General features: G+C 36.1%; 1 pseudogene; it reads left to right on the top strand.

Annotated features, from left to right (window-relative positions):
• Positions 1 to 3,348: 3,348 nt before the first annotated feature.
• LOC144375726 (glycine cleavage system H protein, mitochondrial pseudogene) lies at positions 3,349 to 3,717 on the top strand (annotated as a pseudogene).
• Positions 3,718 to 20,833: the final 17,116 nt, after the last annotated feature.

Below are 20,833 nucleotides of genomic sequence, written 5' to 3'. Positions count from 1 at the left end.
CACACACCACACCAGCTTACAGAGTAGAACAGCAATCTGTTGGCCTTGTATAAAATGGCTAGGCAAGAAGCAGAGAAGTAAATGCGTCTCCTCTACTGGGGGTTCTGAGTGCCCCTGGCCACTTTCTGACATAGCTTCCTTTCTCTGACCAAGGTGCAGCAACCCACCTCTCCTGCATCATGGCCCTACTACCTTGGAACTCATGCTCCTCCCAGATTGCAGTGCTCTTCCTGCTCTCTGGCCTGTGGGGCATGGGGTATGCTCTCTGGCAGATGCAGAACAATGGTGAGTGTCCAGAGTTTAAACTTTTGTCTCCCTGGCTAGCCAACTAGGCAAATGAGCAGGCTGGTGTAGTTCAGACTCCAGCCAGACACAGCCTTCATCAGAAACCAGGTGCTTGGGTAGGGAAAGTGAGAGGGAGATCAAGCTGTGCTGTGAGGGCTTCACACCATGCTCTGGATCTGAAGTATGTTCTCTGAGCATCTGTTTCAGGTTCATGATGCAAAAGAAGGACCAGTGGAAGGCAAGTCCACTTGCATACCTTGGTAGTCCCTGTGGTGAGCAGCAGATGCACACAGAGTAGGGGGAGGAGGAGAGATTTCTGCAGGGTTCACAGAGTAAGCCAGATACAGGCAACAGACCAGAGCATGAGTGATCCATGTCCTGTAGGACATGAGGCTATTGGAAATGGTGAGACAGACACCAGGGGGCCCCCACATGGTACAGTGGTGGGTCATTACCAGAATACTAAGGAGAGGCAACAGGGTCCAGGTGTAATCCTTGACAAAGCCACCCACAGGGAGCCTTGAGCCACATGAGGACTGGTAGCTGGGAGGAAGTAGAATACCCCATAAGGATAGCAGGCCACAGGCCAAAGTCCTCATCCAATAAAGTGGCAGGACCAAGGATGGGGTATCCCATCAGCAGTGAGAGGTAGGCATCTAAGCAAGCTATCATCCCCATAACTGTGGAGAGGGGTCCTGGCCCAGGCATTGGTGCCAGCAAGGCTCCAAGGGAATCAGTAGTGAGAGACAGTAGAGGAGGTCTCTACCCTGTTTTGTTGGCTGTGCTTTTGGCAAGAGAGAGGCTAATAGGTTTTAAGGGAGGGCACTAGGGAGAGCAGGCAGCAGGGTGTTGTGTGGTGGCTTGGGTAGGAGCATGGTTGTGCTTCTGGATCTTGGTGGAAAAGGGCAGGGAAGCTTCTGCCCCTCACAGGCACAACTCTGACCATAATTCGTACCCTAACCCTAATGCTTACCATATCATTTTAGTTTCCCCATCTTGATCTTGAAGAGTTCTAGGCTTCAGTATGGTAACATTGAGAAGTGTGGATGACATTTGAAGGCAGGACTCTTTCCTCCATCCAGAGATTGCTGGCCACATCTGCTGAATTCTTAACTGCACTCTTTTGGACCAGGTTGGAGAGATCCAAGACCAAGATCCTGACCGAAATCTATTAAGGCACTTTTTCCACAGAAATTGTGAATATCATACCTGAGTGTCATATCAGCCTTGTCCTGAGACATTTGTATCCCCTACTGATGGGATTAAAATGGGCTACATGCTGGTATGCATCAAACCTGGAGTCCTGAGCACAAACCTAGCCCCAACTCCCAGCTATTCCTCCACACTTCACCATCTCCAAGACGAGGAAGGAGGGATCTCAGTCCTTCACAGGGACAGTGTTTTGTGGGGCAGATATTGCTTCTGGTGATAGGATGCTGTCCCAAGAGCAGCTGAAGGGTAAGAACCAGGGTGAGGGGCATTCACCCAGCTATACTTAATCCTCATCTTTGCTTGGACCAATACCTGTCTCACTCCCTCTGAGCTCCAATCATAAGAAATCTAACCTAGGATGGATTTGACACCTGGCTGCACACTCCCCAGACAATGGAGTCTGGGTTGTTACCCAAGAGCATTTGTTAACTTCAAACTTACTTTGCAACCTCCTATGTGCCAGAATTGGCTTTGGTCAGATCCCTCAAGTGGGTCCTGGATCATTCCAGATTACAATATAGCTTCTTCTCTGCCCAGAGTGTCTGATGTCCAATTTGACTGGTCATCCATGCAGGCCAGACCAGGAGTCGCCCTTTCCAAGCCAGGCAATGTGGTGGGTAGAAGCTGTTGGCATCATTCAGCCTTCCCAATCTCCCAAGAAAAGAGGACATGGAGGCCAGCTCTACTGGTTCACTGAAGCTATAGGATCCCAGTTGGACAAATGGGCACATGGTGCTCTTTCAGAAAGTTTCCTTATACCTTCAGACCTGGTCCAAATCTGCACAGAGCACAACAGTGAAACCAGAAATTGGCAACGGACTCTGAACATGGTAGGTGTTTTGTAAGGTCCAGATATACTCTTGAGACACTTGAAGGTTTACTTATGCAGCTGGAAGTCAGTCTTCGCTCTCTTTATTTCTCTCATTTGTGCTGCTGCTATTCATGAAAAAAAAAATAGAAACTCAGCTTTTCTTTCTCTACTTCTTCTATGTATTTCCATTCCTTTCAGCCTTCTTTTCCTCCTCAGGATCTCGACTGTGTTCAACCAGGTAGGCCAGAACATGTGCTCACTGGACCCACCAACCTCAGTGTCAGGAATCATTGGTACCCCAGGCACCCACACCTACCTCTTCCTAATTTTAGAAGGTCTAAATCATCTTCTACTTTGTTCATCCTGATACCACGCAAAATTTCTCTTCACAGGTTTGATTTGTAGCCTCTTGAACATGATTTGATGTTTTTTCTGCCACCAACAGTGGCTAACTTCTCACCTGAAGACACATGCAAAACCCTGGGAGGAGATCAGTTCGAGAATTGGAAGAATTCCGCTGGGCATGGTAGTGCACACCTATAATCCAAGTGGCTCAGGTGGCTGAGAAAGGAGAAACTCGAGTTCAAAGCCAGCCTCAGCAAAAAAGGGAGGCACTAAATAATTCAGTGAGTCTTGTCTCTAAATAAAATAGAAAATATGGCTGGGGATGTGACTCAGTGGTTAAGCACCTCTGGATTCAATCCCTGGTACCACCAAAAAAAAAAAAAAAAAAAAAAAAGAAAAAGAAAAAAGAATTGGAATAATCCTTTTCTTTCAACACCACTAAAACCAAGAGATACAGACTGAGGCACAAAAATTTATTTAGCTAGCATCAAGAGGAAGCCCATACATCTTGTGGTATCTGTGTAAGCTGAGGCTAGTAAATGCGAGGATGGCAGGTTCCAAATGATCCTTGGAAGCCTCACAGGACTCTGTTTCATAAAGGGCTCAATCTGATTGAGGCCCCTTGGTGGCTGGTGCAGTGTGGTGACCCTTTGTAAACTTGTGCACAGCACACAGTGCTGTAAGTGGTATAGAGCATGCAAGCCTCAGCCCTGGTAGCTATGTACAGGACCACTCTGATTTCAATGTGTAAAGTCACAGAGAAACATGACTCGATAATAGAAAATGGCTTTGGAGTAGCAGAAATCAGCAGTTTTGCACAGGTAGCTCTGGGAGATGTTATTTACTATAGTTTATGTGCAGCTGAGACAAAATTGAAAAAACAAGATGAGTTTGGTGCTTTGGAAAGTATGAAAGCTGCCAGTGAACATGGTTTCTCTCTATCTGGAGAAGTAACTGAAATTAGTGACATACTTGAAGAAAACCCAGGGCTTGTGAACAAACCTTGTTATGGAGATGGCTGGCCAAAGAAGATGACAAGTGACCTTTTGGAACTGATGACTTAATGAGTGAAGAAGCATTTGAGAAATATGTGAAATATATTAATGAATAGAAATAGCACCCTAAATAAACTCATGTGAAATAGCTTCAGTACAGTTGTCATAAGTTAGTGGGAGAGAGAATATTTAAAAAGAAACAACTCTCAACACTGCTACTGAGGGAAGATACTTCCTTAACTTCCCAAGAATTGCAGATAAATACAACAATATGCATCTTTTTACAATTCCTTATGATTTTATAGTAGGCTTTAGTCTCTGGTATTCAGAATTCATGACATTGATCTATAGTTAAAACTACTTATAAAATTATGGAATCCAAGGACAATCTTGCTATAAGCCTTTATAGTATTGTAACTTGTTTACAACCATGCCTGGATTGGGGTCAAGATACTTAATAATCTTCCCTTTGAAAAAAATTTGGGAGTGAAAAAAATTGTTTGTCATACAGTGTCAAAAGAACAATATTGTTCTAATTTTGTAAGAGGCTGCATTGGCTGGTATTATTTTTATATAATGAAGCAACAGATTTGCAGCAAATTAAGAACAAATAAAATATTAAATTTCAAAAAACAAAAGCAAAAAGAGACTGGGGCTGAGAGGCAGCAAGCTCCTTGTTTTCACCCTTCCTTCCTTCCTTCCTTCTTTCCTTCCTTCCTTCCTTCCTTTCTTCCTTTCATTCTTTCTTTTTGTTTCTTTCTTTTTTTGGTGGGGGGTGAAACCAGGGATTAAACTCAGAGGCACTCAACCACTGAGCCACAACCCCAGCCCTTTTTTGTATTTTATTTACAGACAGGGTCTCATTGAGTTGCTTAGGGCCTCTCTGTTGCTGGGGCTGATTTTGAACTCACAATCCTCCTACCTCAGCTTCCAAAGACATTGGGATTACAGGCATGCACCACTGTGTCCAGCCCATTCTTTCCTTTCTTGAAAGGCAGAACGAGATAAACTTGACTTTTCCTTTACTTTCCTTTTCTTTCTCTTCCTTCTTCCATGACTTTTAATTCCTCTCAGCCCTTCCTTTTCTCCCCATCATCCCAGCTGTGTTCCCCAAGGATGAGCCAGAACATCTGCACTTAGGTCAAACCCCAGCCTCTGCTTCTGGAATCATGGATACCACAGACTGTCACACCTACCTCTTTCTGATTTGGGAGGTCTAAATTATCTTCCAAATTCTTCCTCCAGATCCCATAAGAACCTTCTCTTTGAATATTTCACTGTCTACTTGAACATGTTTTGATGTTTTTTCAACACCAACCAGAGTAAACATCTCAGCTAGAAAACAATTTTGTGTTACTAGCATCCCATACATGTTTTTGTTCTGACTGATTTTGTTTCTTTGGCTGCCACTCACTCCTTTGTTCATTCACTTATTTATATCACAGTCCTGGGAATACAATCTCAGACTTCAACACTTCAAGGAAAGCCTCTAGCTCCAGGAGGTGAGCAGTTTGAGCTACAGAGGCTTTGTGTTTCTACAAATATAGCCCCAGGGAATACAGCCTGGGGCACAAAGAATTTGGTTTTCTTCCTTGAACAGGATGCAAACTTCTTTGATACCCATTTTAAAGAAACTTTCCAATGACTAAGGTAACTGAGATGGAAGAAAATTATCCTGGGCAGCCCAATGAAACCCTGTATCAAAATAAAATATAAAAGATTCTGGAGCTACAGGTACTGTGCACCTGAGTTCATTCCTCAGCTTCACAAATCATAAATTTATTTTGTGCTTTCTTTCCTTTCCTCTACTACTCTCTCTTTTCTACTTTCTCTCTTTAATGCTGCCTTTACTCCAGGAAGAAAAATCCCTTTCTGTTTGTCTATAACTTTCTGTTCCTCTCTCCCTTTCTTTTTCTCCTCAGTTTCTCTGCTGTGTTAGCTGAAAAAAGGCCTGTAATTCCTGCACTTACATGATCCCCAGCCTCAGCTTATGAAAAAGCTGCTACTACAGGCTGCCACTCCTGTTGCTGACACCCCAACCTACCACACATATATTTTTTTCTGGCATCGTCAGTAGTTAAATTCTCAACAGAAAAAAAAATAACAGATTACTAGCATCCCATAAAATTTTTTTGCCTTATATTGTTTTCTGGTTGTCATTCATTCATTCACTAATTTATACTGCAGTCCTTTGACTTCATTCCTAGGCATCACACATTCCAGGGAATGACTCTACCACTGAGCTCCATCCCCAGCCATGAGAGTTTAATACCTCAAGATAGAGGAAACTCAAAGTTCTCCAAAAGCATGAAGCTTCCAGGAAAAAAAGGCAGCATGAAAGAGACATTCAACTTTTCCTTCATGGTTTCTTCCATGACTTTCTATTCTTCTCAGCTTTTTTTTTTTCCTTAGACTCCTGGTTGTGTTTCTCAAGCTAGACTTCTACACCTGCATTCATATGCTCCCCCCAAACCAAGCTTCTGGAATTGTTGGTAACACAGGCTACCACCCATACCTGATTCTCATTATGGAAAGTTCAAATAATCTTCCAATTTACTTATCCTGATCATGTCCAAACTTTCTCTTCACAGATTTGACTTATGTCCTTTTGAATACACTGTGATACTTCTTCTGACACCAACCACAGTTAACCTGTTAGAATAAAATATTTCAGATTACATGTATTCCACAAATATTTTTAATTTGCTTTATTTTTTGGTTGCCATCCATTCATTTATTTATGTAGAATCCGGAGAATCTAAACCCAGGAATAACACATTCCACAGACAGGTCCTACCCCTGACCCCACTTCCCAATCCCTGGGAGGTTAGCACTTCAAGATACACAAGATCCAGCATTTCCCTACAATGCTAAGTTCATGATAGAAAACTAGAGGCATGCTGAATTTGTTTATTCCACTTAAAGGTGAAGTCCAGATACGCATCTTTGTACTTAAATAAATGTCCCAGTGACTAGGGAGTCTGAGGCTGAAGAATATGGGGATGGCATATTGAAAATACCCTGGGCAGAACCTGTCTCAAAATAAAAAATCAAAGAGACTGGGACTGCAAAGGATCATGAACCCCTATTAATCCTCAAATATGAAAAAAAATTATTGTCTTTTTTTATTCCCTCTTCCACTCACTCTTTCCTTAGTTCTCTCTTTTGTGCTACTTTTCTTTTCTGGAAGAATGATAACAGAGAGAAATAGAGATAGAGAGAGAGAGAGAGAGAGAGAGAGAGAGAGAGAGAGAGAGAGAGAGAGAGAGAAACACCAAGATTAAAATTGCACATTTGTACATGGTTGTGGCAAAACAGTGAAACACCTGCCATGCCATGCTTGTGCAAGATCTTGGGTTTGATATCAATTAGTGTACACACACACACACACACACACACACTCACAAAAAATGCATGTATTTCAATATAATATTTTATCACCACACCTGTGGAATGCATTGTAGTATTTTCATATTTCTCACATGGTAAGAAATTAAAAATGTACTATTGATTATTAGTTTTTTCTAAACTGAGACATCAGCCATTACTTAAAATTATTTTAAGTCCTTTCTAAAACCTTCAGAAGAACTCTCTTGAGTATATTGTTCCCCCTTGTGATGTACACAATATGGACACAGATCCTGGTTTTTTGGTATGTCTCTATCTAAAACCTCAGAGAGGGCTGGGATTGTGGCTCAGTGGTAGATTGCATGTCTAGCACGTGTGAGGGCCTGGGTTCCATCCTCAGCACCACATAAAAATAAATAAACAAAATAAACATATTGTGTTCAACCACTTCTAAAAAAAGAAATATTTAAAAACCCCTCAGAGTAAGAAAATTTGCATGTAATATGTGATATAGTGAAAAAATTTGGGATTTGCAGTCATGCATAGTTGATTCTGAATTCTTTCTGGTCTGCTTAATAACTGTGGATATTCAAACACGTCTCTTTTCTTCAAATCGTTATATAAGCTTCATGTATAAAATAGGGTAGAATGATATAGAGTGCATGATATCAGCAATTATTCCTTCTTTCCTATACTTATAAACTAGATTTTTCATCTTCATTAGTTAAAATGCAGAATCTGTTTCCAAGTCCTTAGATCTAATATTTTTTCTTTCCTTTTTATGGAGGGGGTTGGAGTACCAGTGATTGAACTCAGCAGCACTTGGCTAAGGAAGCCACATCCCCAGCCCTATTATATATATTTATTATAGACAGGGTCTCACTAAGTTTCTTAGTTCCTCAGCATTGCTGAAGCTCATTTTTAACATTTATAACAACCCTCCTGCCTCAGTCTTCTGAACCTCTTTGATTACAGTCATGCACCACTGTGCCTGACATTTTTTTTATTTATTGTGGCCCATAGGAACCTGTAAAGATGAAAGTGAATAGTATGGTACCTACACTCAAAAAGTCTTGATTTCTTTTGATTTTACTTTTCAAACCCTGCTATGTCCAAAATAGCAAGCCTACATTAGAGGAGGAGTTATCAAAGTAGTGAATCAAGTTGCCCCTCTGAAGTTCAGCAGCCATCAGCTAACTGTTTCTACCAGAAAAACCCAGATAAGACCAGCATGAATTAATAAACCAGCCCAATAATGATCTAATAAGCTCTAGAGTGACTCACCCACCAATTATAATTGGAAACCAAAATTCTGTCACATATTTTTAGAAAATTCTGTGGAAAAAAGCAGTTGCCTTATTGTTAATATTTTGCTTTTTTTCTAAGTAAAGTGTGGATGATTATTGAGATGTTCTTAACTTATTCAGACATATATACATCAGATTGATGCTAAAACTCTCACAGTACCTTATACCAAGTGAGAAAATGATATCACAGCTTAGGCATTAGGACAAAGGCTAAGTTGCCAAATAAGATGTTTTTCTATAATATATTTTAGAGTCAAGGCTGTGAAAATATATACTGAAATGAGACCTCCAACTCCTGTGATTCTCTCTTCCCTTTATGTTGTCTGACATCTGAAATGGGAATAAATCTGTGACTATCATCTGATTAGAAAAATCATTATCTTCTGGATCCTGTCTTTTTTGGTCTTCCTTCTCTTTCTGAGGGCAGTGCCTCTCTTGCTGTTTTTTTTTGCAGAAAAGCATTGATTAAAAAGTGTATCGCCACACCTCTTGTATAGAATGCAGGGGTCCAGGCTCTTTAGCTCCCCAAGGTCAGAGGAGCCATAGCTCTCAAAATGGAATGTGACCACTATGAACTAAGATGTGCTGGAGTCTCCAAATAGAGGGAGTTGTGAGGATGTAGTTCTAACTATATATGTATTCTTCATTAGTAACTTTATATTTGTCACATAATAATAGTACTCTGAATATATTCATTTTTTTGGTTATAATAAATTTCAACTATGTCTTTTATTTATTTATTTTTGTATTTACTAAAAAAGTTAAAACTATACCTGTGCCTAACATATTATTTGTTTTGGACATTAGGAGAATGCATCCCAGTTGAGAGCTCCAACTGCCTTTTCAGAAAATAGATCAGAAAAGTTAAATAAAAGAAAATTATTGCCCAGTATATTGTTTCCAATAATGAACAATGCATGTGCATATAATTCATATATTGATATCATCCTATATAAAAGACTAAATTTAAATATTCTACTGCCAGGCTAGACTCCATCACTTTAGGAAAAACTTGCCTTCAAAAAAAGCTGCTATCTGTACTCAATTCTAATCGCCTTAAAAGAAAAGTCAAGTAAATGCACCCAAGAACCTGCCTATTTTGACTCATTCTGGCCGCATTTGTTCTTGCAGTAGATGCCATCTACTGTCATTTTACAGTAGGTTCAGTGGATTCAGACTAAGAGGGCAGCAGTTTTCAATCAGGTGCTCTTGGATGATAATTGTTCAATCCAACATATGATAAATGCAAAAGGCATAACTTACACTCTCTGATTGAGCTTTAATTTCTGGTGCTTGCCGTTCTTTCATATTCATTTCTAGGTTTCCTTCTCAATGCTCAGGGAACTCAGGTTCTGCTTCGACCCAGATGATGAAAAATCTTTAGAGAGAATGCAAGTCACCTTGAAAGCCAGGCAATAGTGACTGTGCAAGGTTTTGAGACCATATCTGTATACTGGAAAGAGAGACCATTTGAATGAAGTTTCAACCAGCAATTGTTATGGCTGGAAGTGGTTTTGGTAGATGGCAACTGCCCAGCATAGTCTCCAGTATATGAAAAAATGAATCATCTTATAGAGAAGTTCATTCTCAGTGTCCTAGGGCCAATTCAGTGGGAAATATGTCAGCAGCTGAAATTCTGGACATTCTGTCCCAACCAATCATGGTACCTTCAGGCATGAAGTGTATGTGGACAGCTTTGTTCTGGAAGCATGGCATGTCCTCAGATTGTATGGTCCAATTGGAATGATCATCAGGAAAGAATCCCAAATCCAGTTGCAATTTTTTTTTCTCTGCATAAAAGTGTTGCTGGTATATAGGTGACTGTGTTGCTTTTTTCTCCTGAGCTTTCTATATGTCTGAGAAGCAGGACTTCAAATTCAGAACGCTGGACTTTTTCTTTTGTTTTATTTTTTAGGGACTCATAATATAATCCTCTATTTTCATTTTTCTGTTCACACTCCCAATGCCAACTTTATTACTCCAAAACATAATAAACTGTTTCTCATATTTCAAATTGACACATTTTTGTAACTATTTTTTCTAACACTAGATGGCACTGTTTTATAATATTCATTTTATCTTTTAGTTATAGGTGGACACAGTATCTTTTTAAAATTTTTATGTGCTGCCAAGGATCAAACCCAGTGCCTCACATATTCTTGACAAGTGCTCTACCTCTGATCCACAACCCAAGTCCTAGGTGGCACTGATTATGGGATTTTTATCCTCCTGTTTGTGAGAATTTAATATGAGAGGGAAAAAAATTCTTGGTAATAAAATGCTCATTCTTGTCCTCTCTTTTTATTTCATAGACACAGATACCTTATTAAAATGTATTTAAGTGGGGATTCCCCATTAGTAGACTTGGCAGGATGATATGTCCTCATGTCACTCTCATACTTTCTCCTGGGTCATTGTTTCTGAGGTATCCACAGCTGTCATGTCATTTTGGAGTATATAGCCCAATTGAATCTCTGTTCTCTCCTGCCAAGGGGAAGCAGTCTGAAATATAGTGTGAAGATTATCTGGGGAGTAGTTGGATGCCCTGTACCTGAAATAAATCTCCTGAGACACCCTGCACTGAAGTCTTCTTTTTTTCTTTGACTACTGTCAATACTACTACATAAATTCAGTCATTTCTTTGACTTACTCATTTTAACTTCTTGAATTTATACCCAGAATTAATTTAACCATGTTATATATTATTTCTGTTTTAAATAGTTTAAGAAGTCTACATTATTTTCACAAATGACTTTCCTAAACTTACATTTTCATCAACAGTGTGCAAAGGTTTTCTTTTTCTCATATCCATAGATTCTTGACTCATTTTTGTTATTAGATTGTTGACAAAACTGTTCTTTCTTTGGCTATACAACTAAAAGGCCATTCTTCCAACAGAATAGGGCATATTCGCTTCAGAACCAACTATAAAACCAGAAAGCATAACAGAAATATGCATAAAAATTAATGATAATTTGACTTGCCTTTTTCCCCATTCTATAATAAGCAAGGAGAATGCAATTTACATAATCTTTCCAGATGAAACTCAATAGCACTACAAAGAAAATACCCAAATTTCTGCAAAGGCAAAGTGAATTAAAACAATTACACAACCAAGTGAAGACTGAAGGGACAAATGTTATTTGCAATTTTTTTTTTTACTTGTTTGCTTGTTTTAAAGCCTTACAAGTGTACAAATCATAGCGGATAAACAAAAAAATCACAATCTTCACAAATGGAACTATAATAGAAAAATAAATCAAATGAAACATTTATTAATAAATGAAGCCTATTTTATTACTTCAAGTGTTAACGATAAAAAAAATTTCAGCACAGCTGTTGCATTTAAAAAAGTGAAACTACATACTATATTTCTAGCTCAGTAAACAGATGAACCTGATGTCTTTGAATGACATAACAATTGAATTTCTAAGGGTTAGCAGCAAGACTGAGTATAATTCCAGTTTTTATTTTCTATGGAACAGACTTGATAAACTGGAGACCCTGAAGCAGGAATACCCAAACGGTAGTGTCAGGATTTTAGCTGTACCAGAGGCCTTTATGTGCTACACATAATTTGTATAAAGTTTTATATGTGCAAATTGGGTACATAAACAGTTCTCCATTTTTCTAAGGGAATGCAATAAATGTAGCATCGTGAATAAATATAACTTTTATAATCCTCAAAAAAAAAAAAAAAAAAAAAAAAAAAAAAAAAAAAAAAAAAACTGTTCTTTCTCTTTTTGAGGGGTAGGCACTGGTGATTTAACTCAGGGGCACTCAACCACTGAGCCATACCCCAAGCCCTATTTTGTATTTTAGTTAGAGACAAGGTCTCACTGAGTTTCTTAGTGCCTCACTTTTTCTGAGACTGGGCATTGAACTGGAGATCTTCCTGCCTCAACTTTCTAAACTGCTAGGATTACAGGCATGTGCAACCATTCCTGGTGACCAAAGCTAACACCTGTGCTCAGTATACAGTGTCCACTGTTTGACTTGTGCATCAAATCTGTCATGAAAGATTGTAGAGTCTAGTCTGTCAAGTAGCCACAGAGAGATTGTGTGGAAATTTTTATGGGAATTAACAAATATATGTGCTTTGTAACCCCTTCTCTGAACTACTGCTTGGAAATTTAACCCATTGAGATGCTGGCAAACCAATAAAAAAAACAATAATTTGTGATCTAGGGGAGATTTGCATATGATCAGTAAGCTTTTCCCAGAACTTGAGCATTTGAAATGGCTTTCTTTTTGAGGTCCTTCTGCCTAAACCTCCTACGTTTCTTTTCCAGAGTGTTTTGCTATATGTGAGGTAATTATTTTCTTCCATTAAATGCATAAACCAAATTATTTGTGATTTAACTTCCCTCTCTTGATCCCAGGGTTTTAAGATCATGGATTCTCTTGCATGAACATAGATAACTATCACTTTTTCTGTGTTCTTAGCACTTATGAATGTGAAAATCTTTCTTCAGCACAAGCAAAATTAAGATCTAAAGCACAGGAAAATATTTAAAGGTAGGGTGTTATATATATGGCCCCAATTTTCCTCTTCTTGGGGTGACACTGGCTGTTGGTAATTCTGTTCCAATTACATAGTACATTGCCTAAGCTTGGAGTAAGGCCCAAGCCTATCCTTGCCTCTTAAAGTAATTAAGTGGCAGATATTTTTCAAGTTGTGCAGTTTATATAAATCTCTCAACTCATTTTTTTTATTTTCCCTAAGAGAAACATGAAACATAATATTTTCATTTAATTTATCCATGATAGAGCATCTATAGCTCTTATTTATTTATATTCCCAATATTGCCCTCACTTAAATTATGCTTTCTATAGTTGGGCTGGAATTTTAACCCAGTGCTTTGCAGATTGTATACACAAACTATGCCAGTGAATTATTACCCCTAGCCAATCATTCTTTAGGTTTGGCCATGTCAACCATTCACATGTGATGTTGTTCTTGAGGTGTTTAGATTTATGTTGGCCTTTCAATTTTTATTAAATATACATAAAGATACACACACACACACACACTTTCACCTATGGATTTTGTTTTGTATTATGATTTTTTATTTTTTATTTTTGTACAATAAGTTCTTCTTTTAATTCAGAATTTTGGGGCTGAAAATCATGTATAACGTATAACATTCCAGATGAATTTTAGATGTTTTGCTCTGGTCACTTCTTCCATTAAAATAAAATATGCTAATATTTTAATGAGGTGATGTAGATTTAGGGGGAATTTTACATCTTGGTAATTACGAGTTTTATTATATACACAATGGTGTGTATTATCAAGTCTTTTATGTTTTTTCTATATTTTTTCTCAATTACATATTTTTAAACATGCATGCATGCAATTAATATCACATGTATGTGACATCTACATAAAATTATGTGATGACTAACATATTTATCAAACTGGATATATTATGATGAAAATGGGTTCTGGAAATCATTTTTCTCACCCTAATCTCTTTGTCTTTCTCACCCTATTCTTCTTATATTTTTCTCAATGTATGCTGCCTTTTCTGCATGTCCTAGATTTCATCTGGAAAAATACTGCCATATCCTTATATATTATCATGGTTTAAATATGCAGTAATTTCTATAAGCATATGCTTCTGCTGGGGAATGAACATGTATTTTCAATAGCCAGTTTCTTAAAAGAAAAGAAACATTTACTCTCTGTAGTTCCTAAGAATTTATTTGCTCCATGTGTTTACTGATACTATTTAATTTTGTCTCATAGATATGATTTTATTTGCCATTTTCAAATTTCTAAAGCTATTGAGTTATTTTGTAATTAACACTTATGTTTCCTATTAAAATGTGGCTATTGAAGTCTCTTTCCTTCTTTTTATTGGTACCAGGGATTGAATCAAGAGGCACTTAACTACTCAACAACATCCTACATCTTTTTGTTTTAATATTATCTTTTGACACATGGTCTCATTTAATTGCCTGGGGCCTCACTAAATTGTTGAGACTGGGTTTAAACCCAAGATTCTCTTTACTGAATATCCCAACTGCTGGGAGTATAGAAATGTTAAATCCTATAGTATATGGCACAATGTTTTTGTTAAGGATGGACTTTATGTACTACGGATAACCCTTACCTTATTTTCTTTGAAGTCTCTGTTTTGACATTCTTTTTATTTCTATTTACTTTTGGTACCCAGTTTTAAAATCAGGCATGCTTAACTACTATGCAACATACTCTGCTCTTTTTATTTTATTTTTTAAATTTTGAGACAGGGTCTCTAATTTGCTTATGGCCTGGATGAGTTACTAAGGCTAGCTTTAAACTTGAGATTTTCTTGCCTTAGCTTTTTTTTCCTCCTTTTTCATATGTGAGACATACATTTTTCCATATATGAGACAGTTAGATTTTCCCAATTTGTTACTTCAGGTTGTACCTTTAATGGTATCATAAATATAAATTGCATTTAAAAATTATTCTGTTTTGTTATAAAGGTATCATTTAACTTTGAAAACAAACAACCATACTTCTGTCTTTTAATATTATTACTATTTTATTATTTTAGATAATTAAAGAAAGGTGTGCTATACTACTCAGCGACATTTACACTTCTTTCTAAAGTTTGTTTTGAGTAAGAATCTTACTAAGATCCTAAAGCTGATCTTGATTTTGTAATTTTTTTTCTTTTTCCTTCCAAGTAGCTGGTTTTCATAGTTACCCACCACTATATACACTGTATAAATCTCTTTCTTGTAAAATCTTTGCACATCTTATATTTTTCTTTTATATTAAATTATTTTTTACCACTGAATGATTTATTAAATCATACCAGAAAAGGATATAATGGAATTTTTTTTATTCAGATAATTCATTTTTTATGCAGCTTTCTTTGGAAAGATTGTCATTTTCCCCTTTATAGTAGTTTAGTTTCTGTGTTTTATCATTTTCTAAATGGCCAGAGTGTTTTTAATTATTCTGTCTTTAGTTCCACAGGGCTAATTTTCACCTCATTATGAGATCTATATTGATTGCTATAATGTTAAATCTTATCATCATATATGGCACAATGTTTTTGTTAAGTTTGGATTTTATGTAATGGCTAAGTTATAACCTAGGTATATAGTGGTCTATACCATCTAGAATTATGTAAGTACCCTGCATCATTAGCAAAATAACAGAACCACCTTATGATGCATTTTCCAGAATGTATCCTCATCATTAAATAAGACATAATTATACATACCATACATTTTAAAAGTATATAATATATAGATAAAATAAATATTTTACTTGTAAAATTTACCAGAGTTCTTTTAATTTTAGTTGTATTCTCAATGCAACATTTGGAATTACTAATACTTTCTATCTATATTTACTGTTAATATGTTTAAATATTACTCCTTTGTTAATATTTTCCCTGTACTCTCTATAAAAATTGTCTTTCTCAAAATATTTAGACAGGTATTTAGCTAATGAATTCTTAGTTTTATTTTGAATTAATCATTTAATACTATGATTTCTTTTTACTTAGACATATTTTTCAGGTTTATTGATATAGTTACTGTACAAATTTTTTTCTTTGGTGCTGGGGATTGAACCCAGGGCCTTATACATGTGAGGCAAGCACTCTACAAACTGATTTATATTCCCAGTTCTAATTACTATACTTATTTACATACAAACACATCCATAAAACCAGTTCAATAATCAGTTAATTCATCCATTACCCCAAAGTATTTTCTAGTATCCTTTTTTTTAGAATCTCCCTTATGCTTTTTCCTACCACCTTTTAAGAAATTAATTTGATCTTATTTAACAATGCAAATACTTGACTAACATCAAAAATCTACAGATCAATGAATTATTACAAGTGGAATATACTATGTAACTATTTAGAAATAGAACATTAATTTCTATTTAGAAATAGAACATTATTTCTATTATGAAATAGAACGTTAATGATGCTACAGAGAACAGCTTCATGTCCTTTTGCTTTTACTATACCCTCCAGTAATTCTAGTGGTAATTTCAACTTTTTTGTACCACCTAGTCCTTTTAAAGTATTATTCTTTAAAATAAATGAAAAAATAAACAGAAGTGGGACATTTATTTATTTAATTATACAAAAATGAGTAAAATATGTAGCTTATTGTGTTGAAAACAAAATCTTACACCAATTATGCTGAAACTTTGTTGATGGAGCAAATCAGAGGGTGATTCAGGAGTCAGGAAAAAAGAGAGGTAACTCAAAATGTCATGGATGGGGCTTTAAGGATTAAGTTATGTGAGGTTACTAGAGTATAAGGATTGGTGGGATGGGTTGAAGAAAAAAAAAGATTGGGTATGAGTAACTGGAGACAATCTGAGAGAGCTCAGATGGAACAGGTTCAGAAGTGGAGCAATAGAAGATTTAAGTCAGATGAGCAGTGCCTGGAGAGCAAGAATCAGAAGCCTTGAAAGAAAAAGAGTGTGACATCTCTGGTAGAGATTTAAGAGCAGGAAGCCAGGTGTGGGGCATATTTGTTTTATTACACCATCACACCATTATGTTCTGTTTTTTAAGGAATTTTTAAATATAAGGCCATTGGGGTAAGTATTTCCTGTCTTCTCCCACTTGGGATCATCCTTTTTCTCATGTAATACACAGCAGTTTCTTCTTCCTCCTCAGATCCATTCATTTACTCCTTTACCACTTTTTCTTCTACTCATTCCACTTTGCCTTTTCTTCCAATGTATCCACGTTCAGATCCTTGATTCTCAACTATGCCACATTCCTTATGCTTTACTCTGACTGAGAATAGGCTCATGGAAACCTTGGTAACCAGGGCCCTGACTTAGAGAACCTGGACAGTGGAAAGTGGTGGCAGATGCAGTCTATTTTCATGGTGAAAGCAGCAGTGGCAACTACCTGTTGGAACATTCAGAATATTTTGGTGTCCAAGAATAGAACTGATGACTCAATAAGGTATACCTATGTAGGCAGTACCAAATCAATTTTCCACAAGACTCTAAAATTTTGCATGACAAAAGGGTTTGACAATTCCAAGAAAGTAACATGTTTGTAATTTCAGTCTTTTTTTTCTTTCTATTTCATATTTTCCTTCCTGATTAGTATGTAATAGTGAATTTGTTTTAGTATTGTCTCAGTAGTAGTGATTTGTACTCCTTTTTGTAAATTTATGTGATGGTTGAATATTTCTTTTTTTATTAAGTGAAGTTAGAAATGTTTTGAGTGTGACATATTCTTTTGGTATTTTTTTTTTTCCTCACAAGTATAACACCACTTTCATTCTGTCAATATCAATTTTTTGTTTTCTATGTACTTTGCAAGTGTTTTCTGCAACTTTATATTTTAGCATTTATCACTGAGTGTTTCTCATTCTAAAATATTTAAAAAGGGCATTTAAATGCATAAATGCATGGGAAGGTCTTAAAAATTAAGTAACAGAGATCACTTCCCCAAGAAAGATATGTTTAATCTAGCATTGTATTGGAAGTCACAACTTAATGCTTGAATACAGATCTGATTGTAATAATAGAGTAATATGTGTAAACTTAGTAATATTGAGTTTGAATAATAATAAAAATATAATTCTAGGAGATATGGATTCCAGACCTGCTTCCACTCCAACTTTGACATTGAGAAAATTATTTTTAATCCCTTTGTCTCCATTTACTCATATCAAAAATGAAGTTGGTGTATTACACACTTCTAAGATTCTTTCCAGTGTTAACATGCAACAATGCTGTTATGGATGTTGAGGGCTATGGCCAGTTGAGCCACTTCCTCTATATTTTTTCCTCTATGCAGCCTTTGAATAGTTACTGAACCTTATTTAGTGCTAGGTGCTTTTCTAGTTGCTAAGCAGAGAAAGGGGAGGGAAGTCTAAAATAAATTGTTGGTGATGAGGTAATGGGTTAATAAGCAGGAATCTTTAAGGTGAGGATAAAAGCTCAGAGGACATGAGCGGTATATAATAGTAAAGAGCACAGAGCTGTTGTAAGGATCCTTTAAATCAAGGGTTAATGATAGCCTCTTTGTAGAAGTGACATTTTAAAAACCATTTTATGAATTTATAATTAATGGACAACAAAATGTGCAAATTACAAGCACACAGGTTGATGGATTTTAACAACTGTGTGCATAGAAGAACTCACCATGCTAGTGGTAAGATTTTCCTCTACTTTTTCCTCCAGCCCAGCCCTGCCAATATTCTAATTTCTTTTACCTAGTTTAGCAGTTGTTACCTATTCTAAAATTTCATAGTATTAGAATCATTGAATATAATTTTTTTTGTGTCTCAGTTCACTCAATCAGTATAGTTTCTGTGATATTTCTAATATGATAATTAATTATAACAATAATTAATTATTTTTGAGTGCCAGTCACTGTTTTAAGTGTTTTGCTGGTACTGATTCATTTAATCTTTACAGTAGACTGGGTGATAAGTGCTGTTAATATGTTCAAATTACTGGTAAGAAAGGCCGACAGGCAGACAGCAAAGTGCCACTGGATTTCTGAGAACTCACTTGACCCTCTGTGTTTTGCTGGCTATTAGAGTGAGTCCAAGGGTGAAAAGCAGTTAGCAGTGCAAAGCCCAGTGGAGGCATGGCCTAGGCAGAGAATAAAAAAGGCATACAGATGCAGGAAAGAGCTGCATGTATTTGCAAAACTGAAGAATCTATGGTAAGACAACTGTGTTGAGACAGAAGAGATGGGTGGACAAAGAGACTAGAGACCCTGTAGGCCCCAGAATCTAGAAATGAATATAGATTTTATTATGTAAAATATGGAAATTCTTTGAAAGAGTGTTGATTTTTGTTATTGAAAATAATTTTTAATTGTGGATATATATATACACACACACAGACACACACACACACATTATATTATATAATCTCAAGAAGTTTACCATTTTTATACATGTAAATACATTCATGGTGTTGCAAATATTACTAATATCCATCTCCATAATTTGGAAAAATGAAGCTCTATACTCATTAAACACTGTTTTTTTTTCCTCCCTCCTCCCTGCAATCCTTAGAAACCACCATTTTATTTTCTGAATATGAATTTGACTGCTCTATAGACCTCATATACATGGATTCTACAATATTTTTTATTTTTGCCCCATTTTAAAATTTTTAATTAAATAGTGTTTTGAGATAATTGTAGATTCAAATGCATTTACTAAAAGTAAATCAGGTTTATGCTATGTACAGTTTAACCAGTTTTTATACATTTTAAACAATGGCACAGTGTCACAATCAGGTTACGTATGATGATACATACAAGGGTCTGCCACATCACTCTTTTATGGCTGGAAATATTTTTATTCTCTTGCTTCAACCCCTATCAAAACCCTTTTTTTTCTATAATTTTTTTCATTTCAAAAATTTGTATGAGTGAAATCCTCTTTTTGTAGGTTTTTGGAATTAACTTTTGTATTCTGCACAGTTCTCTGATTTGTCAGTGATCTTGTCAATATTCCTGCATGGATGTTGGTTTCTCATTATTGTTGCATAATACTCTTTGTTTGGATGTGCTAAAGTTTGCGTTATCATTGCCCTGTTGAAACAAATCTTTGTTGTATCTAGTTTAGGCCACTGTGAATAAAACTACTATAAAAATTATTGTGTGAAAACAAAGATTTATATCTCTGAAATAAACACTCAGGAATACAAAGACTGAGCTTTATATTTAGGATTTTCTATTGTTGTTTAGAAAATTTTTCAGTGTGGCTTTCAATTTTATACTCATACTAGAGTATTTTAATGATCAAGTTTCTCTGCTTTCTCTCTAACATTTAGTGTTGTTACTATATTTTATTTCAGTAATCCTGGTAGATTTATGAAGGTATCTCACTGAGTTTTAAATTTTAATTTACCTTAATGGTCAGTGATGTTAGACATCTTTTTCATGTGTTGCTTTTAACAAAGAACCAAATAGAAAAGATCACACTTCATACAGGTAAAAAGGTATTCATTTATTTAATAAGTCATTTAAGGGCTGCGGTTGTAGCTCAGAGGTAGAGTGCTTTTCTACCGCATGTGAGGAATTGGGTCCAATAATCAGTATTGCATAAAAATAAGTAAAATAAAGGTATTGTGTCCATTTATAACTTAGAAAAGTCATTTGAGTGAAAAGGCAGGCCATATTCAGTTAAAATGAGAACTGGTGTTCTGGTAGATGTGAGGAAAATACTCAGAATAAAGCACAGAAATATAAATATGGAAACTATAAAAGAAAAATCAAGAGGTTAAAAGATTAATCAGTAGGCATGTCAGAAATATTCCAAAATGAATTGAGAGAATTAGGGTTAGGTAATGTTGAAAGAGATAATTGTTACAATTTTTTAAAATGATAAATATTCAGAGTCAAGAAACAGAACAAAATTCAAATAGAGTAAAAATAAATCCAAATTCATTCATACTACAGCTTAACTACAGAACTTCAAAGAAAATGATGATCATTTTGCGGGGGAGGTGAGTACCAGGGATTAAACTCAGGGACACTAAACCACTGAGCTACATCTGAAGCTCCATT

The sequence above is a fragment of the Ictidomys tridecemlineatus genome, chromosome 3, assembly GCF_052094955.1.
Source record: "Ictidomys tridecemlineatus isolate mIctTri1 chromosome 3, mIctTri1.hap1, whole genome shotgun sequence".
NCBI classification, from domain to species: Eukaryota; Metazoa; Chordata; class Mammalia; order Rodentia; family Sciuridae; genus Ictidomys; species Ictidomys tridecemlineatus.
This window is presented reverse-complemented; position numbering and strand designations above follow the sequence as displayed.